Below are 5,421 nucleotides of genomic sequence, written 5' to 3'. Positions count from 1 at the left end.
TTTACAGATCCTCTGTGTTAAGTCCAACCATTTCTTTTTCCACTATTGCTTCCATGTTTAAAGCGTATCTAGGACAACCGCCTTAGAGTTATGCTTACTTGCTGGGCTTCACATTTATGGTTTCCAGCCTCATCTGAGCCTTAATCTCTATACCTTTTAAGACATGGCTAGGGTCGGGCGCAGTGGCTCATGCCTGTAATCCCAGTACTTTGGGGTGCCGAGGCAGGTGAATGACCTGAGGTCAGGATTTCGAGACCAGCCTGACCAACATAGAGAAACCTCATCTCTTAAAAAAAAAAAAAAAAAAAAAAAAATTAGCCAGGAATGGTGGGCATGCCTGTAATCCCAGCTACTCAGGAGGCTGAGGCAGAAGAATCACTTGAACCCAGGAGGCAGGAGGCAGAGGTTGCAGCAAGCTGGGATCACACCATTGCACTCAGCCTTCGCAACAAGAGCTATACTCTGTCTCGACAACAACAACAACAACAAAGACATGGCCCTAAATAATGATTGCAGTGTTTACGGTGTCTACACAACACGTCAGGGTCTGCGCCCTGCATTTTACGTTCAGTATCTTTATTGGCACTTTCAACGCCCTGTAAGGTAAAAATGAGGCTGAGAAAGTGAGACAACGAAATAAGAAGTTACAACATTTGTCCTGTTTTGTACGGGTAGAAAATGCCAATGGAGTTGCAATCTCTGGTTTCTCTCACACCCACGCCCCTGCTTACAACCAAGCCCTCCATCAGCTCTTTCCTCTCTATGCTAAGACAGTTGCCAAAGTGTGGGGGTGGAGGTTCTGGCAAAAACTTCTTAAAGCATGTGTTGAAGAATTATGTATGTATTTAAAAACACATCAGCCTAATGGAGAAATCTCAGTTAAAATTTATTTTTGTCTACTTTTATAACTAATGTATGATGGTTGTAGAAAATTTTGAAAATGAGTAAAAACATGCGTATATAAAGAAAATGATTCATAATCTCCCTACTCAGAGGGGATGACTAGTAACATCTGATTCTTTGTAATGTTAAATAATCTAACATCTTTAAATAATTTGACATTTTTGCACAAAAGCCATTAAGTTATTTATATAATTGATATATAATTATAACATATACATATACACAGATATTTGGAAGATATTTATAAGTCAGAGAACTACTACTTCCAACTACCAATAAATGATGTTACAAAATTATGAAAGAATAAAATATCCACTCAAAATGCAAGATTAACCAACAGTGTTAATAATAATAAAGCACAAAAGATTACCAATATGGTTTCAGATTCCACGTTGTAAATAACTTTTAAGAAGCTACAGAATTTTGGTGTCATCTCAAGGAAAAGTGTACAGAATTACCTGAAAACTAATAGTTGTCTGCCTCTTCCAAATGCACATGCATATAAATGCAAACTGTCTTCATCTACTTCAATCAAAAAAGTTTTTCTCAAAGGATTGAATAAAGAAGCAGGTATAAGAGTCCAGCTGTCTTCTACTAAACCAGACATTAAAATGTTAAATTATGTTAAAACATAAATGTTAGAATGATCTCAATCCTTAAGTTTTAGAAAATATAGATTTTTAAAAATAAGTAATATATCTTTTATGAGAACATGAAATAGGTTTATTGTTATCAATTGACAAATAAATATATATTATTTTTAATTTAAATTTCTAATTTGATAAACATAGGTAGATAGAACATACGTAAACTAAAGTTAATTGAATCCTCAACAATTTTGAAAAATATAGAAGGTCCTACATTAAAAACCTTTGAGAACTATGATCTAAGGGAAATGTACTTGCCAGTCCTCAGAGCGAGGTGTTTATCACAGTACTGACTGCAGCATTCGCCTACAGATTGATACAGTGTGACTAGATAAGTAATAATCATAATAATCGATGCAGTATTTACCACATCCCCTTGTTGTTCTAAATGTTTTGTTTATTATATTATTAAGTCATGTAATTGTTACAACAAACTTATGAGGAAGGCATGGCTATTACTTCTTTTTATAGATAAGAAAGTGAGGCCTGAGATCTTCACGACTTGCTGGTAAATAGTGGAGGCCACAGTTTAAGCCCAGAGTCTTACATTAGAGTCTATGCACTTAATCACTGTGCTATGGGAGTTCCTCTAAAATGTGGTATTTGAATGGAGCAAAGCAGCATGAAACAGTAGGTGAGGACTGTCTAGCTTTGCATGGGCAGATGCCTTACAAATAATGTTTTTAAAAACCTGGGAAGAGGGAGGTGTTTTCTGCGGTTGAAATAAGGAGATGATCACCGTAGGTCACAGATCAGTTTATTGCTATATACTATGCTTTGAATGTCTGTCTCCTCCAAAATTCATGTTGAAATCTAATAGCCACTTTATCAGTATTAAGAGGTGGTATCTTCCAAAGTGTTTAGGCAGCGAGGGTTGGGTAGAATTCATGCCATTATAACAGGACAAGTTACACCCCATTTTGTCTTTTTTCCTCCTACCCTCCACCATGTAAAAACATGGTGTTCCTCCCCTCCGGAGGATGCAGTATTCAAGGTACCATCTTAAAATCAGAATCACCAAACCAACACTGCCTTCATGTTGGCACAGCCTCCAGAACTGTGAATTTAAAAATCTCTGTTTATAAATTACCCAGCTTGTGATATTCTGTTGTAGTAGCAAAAAGTGGACCAAAACACCATATAAGAAGAAGTTTTATTCCTTAGATTCACAATGCTTAAAGAGAGGGAGAATAAGAACAAATCTCACAGTGAATACGCTTGATAGATGAAGTACATTGACTACAAAGTGAGTTCCAAAATTACTGAAGCGTAATTGCTCAATTAGGACAGTAGTAGGCCTCTGTACAAAGTTAAGTCTACTTAAAATTTGAGGTGCATATTTATCTCAGCTGTTCTCAGGTGAAACTGTCATGACTGATGAAGCAGAGATCTTAGATTACAGGCAAGGTGACTGGTGTTGACAGGGTTTCAGAGATTATCTCGAAGGGTAACAGGGTGTGGCTCTGTCAAGGCTGAGGGCTCAATCTTCCGAGAAACAGCTGACAGTGTAGCCTTTACACAGCATATGTAGGGAGGTAGCTCTCAGAGTGTAGACTACTGTGGTCTAAGCGCTCAGATTGTATGTATATGTATATATATATGTGTGTATATATAGACACATATGTATGTGTCTATATATATATATATATACACAATATATACCATATAAACACAATATATGTATATATATAAATATATATGCATATATATTTATATATATATTTTATATATATATTTATATACATATAAATATGTATATGGTATATACACAATATATACCATATATACACAATATATATACATATATGTATATATATTGTGTATATATGGTATATATTGTGTATATATTATATATGCAATACTTTATATATATATACATATATTGTGTTTATATGGTATATATTGTGTATATATATATATACAATCTGAGATACATATATGCATATAGTATATATCTATATATAGTATACATGTATATATAGATATATGTACATATATATCTATAGATAGATACAGTATATATGTGTATATGTATACATATATACTATATGTGTATATATATACTATATATGTGTATATATATATACACTATATATGTATATTGTTTGTGTATACATATATATGTGTGTGTGTGTGTGTGTATATATAGATATATATATATATATATATATATATATATCTCCACCAAAATATTTATATATTTTGAAGTCCAGTAGCTGAAATCAGTAACTCACAGATGGGGTATGATAACACTAAGGTGTGGTGTCACATTCCTGAGGACAGGGAATATCACTTCAAGTTCTCACATATGGAGTCGGATAAGATGTCACATTTCTGAGAGGCTAAGGAAACACACTTCAAGTTCTTATCACAGCAAAACATATGCCACTCCCATAGCAGACTACATGTTTGGAATCATTTCAAAGCTACATGACAGGAAAGACTTGTATCGCTATGACTTTATAGCAAAATACCACTTGCATAAATTTTGAAGACACATAAAACAGCACCATATATTTTCCAGGATAAACAAGTATCTCAGTAAATGTATAGAAGGTGAATTGGAAAGAGGCTTATTAGTTACTCCCAATAAATGACTTCTGGTGGGGAAAATAAATAGACTAAAAAAAAAGTAGATGAAAAATATAAAGAAAATAAAATAGGCCCTTCACAAAATGATATTGATAGTAAGCAGTGAACTGAATAATACCGTTAATTTTTACACCGAAGTTAACAAGAACAATGAAAATAACATCTACCCAATCTCCCCCGCCTCATAAAAACATAGCCTACAATTGTCTTAAAGAAAGAAATTTTTCTCTCTCTGCCATAGGGACAGGTATACGCCCAACTAACTGTGGAAAACAGTCAGGTCTCTCTTTCAACCTTACTCACCAGCCCCACAGTCTGTCTCTGTTTATAAGGCTCTCCTCCACCAGGAAGGATGACGGACCATACCTGCAGAACTTGTGAAGCATCAACCCAATGAATCTTTTCAACAAGCCAAAACACGGGCATAGAATATGCCCCACCCATTACTAAATCTAGATGTCCTTTTATTCCACCTTCTCATGATTTTCTTTTTCCTGGAAAATAAAAGTATTTCATAGTCCAGCTAGTACGATAAATCAGTGAGTCAGAATTCTAGCTTTGTTTGTAAGGTTTTGTGAACGTCTGGTCGTCTTATTTTGTACTTTTCTATTTCCTAGGCAAAGCTGAGTATTTCACCCAGTTTTCCTTAACTAGGGATTGAAAACTTAGTTTTTTTCTTACGAACTTTCATGTCTTCCTCCTTATTTGCACAGTCTTATCTTGTACCTCCTATAAACTGGAGAAACTTGACTGTAAAATGTAATTTTTATTACATTTTGAAGGATTCTCAGAGAATTTTCCCCCCAATTTCCTTAGGGGGACGTCTTTATTACAGTTCCTAAACACAGCTGTTACCCTCCCCAACTCCTTTTTATTTATTTATTTTTTTTTGACAGTCTTGCTCTGTTGCCAAGCTGGAGTGCAGTGGCATGATCTCTCAGCTCACTGAGACCTCTGCCTCTCAGGTTCAAGCAATTCTTCTGCCCCAGCCTCCCAAGTAGCTGAGATTACAGGCATGTGCCACCGTGCCCAGCTAATTTTTGCATTTTTTTAGTAGAGACAGGGTTTCACCATGTTGGCCAGGATGGTCTCGATCTCTTGACCTTGTGATCTATCCAACTCAACCTCCCAAAGTGCTGGAATTACAGTCGTGAGCCACCCGCTGCGGCCACCCTCCCCAACTTCTACACAATTTTGGGGAGCATTCCTCCCTTCTCCCACCAATCAAGGAGTCACCTATCTCTCCTGAGCTGAGTAACCGTGGAAATCTTTCTACTTC

This window comes from Saimiri boliviensis, chromosome 18, assembly GCF_048565385.1.
Source record: "Saimiri boliviensis isolate mSaiBol1 chromosome 18, mSaiBol1.pri, whole genome shotgun sequence".
Lineage (NCBI taxonomy): Eukaryota > Metazoa > Chordata > Mammalia > Primates > Cebidae > Saimiri > Saimiri boliviensis.
This window is presented reverse-complemented; position numbering follows the sequence as displayed.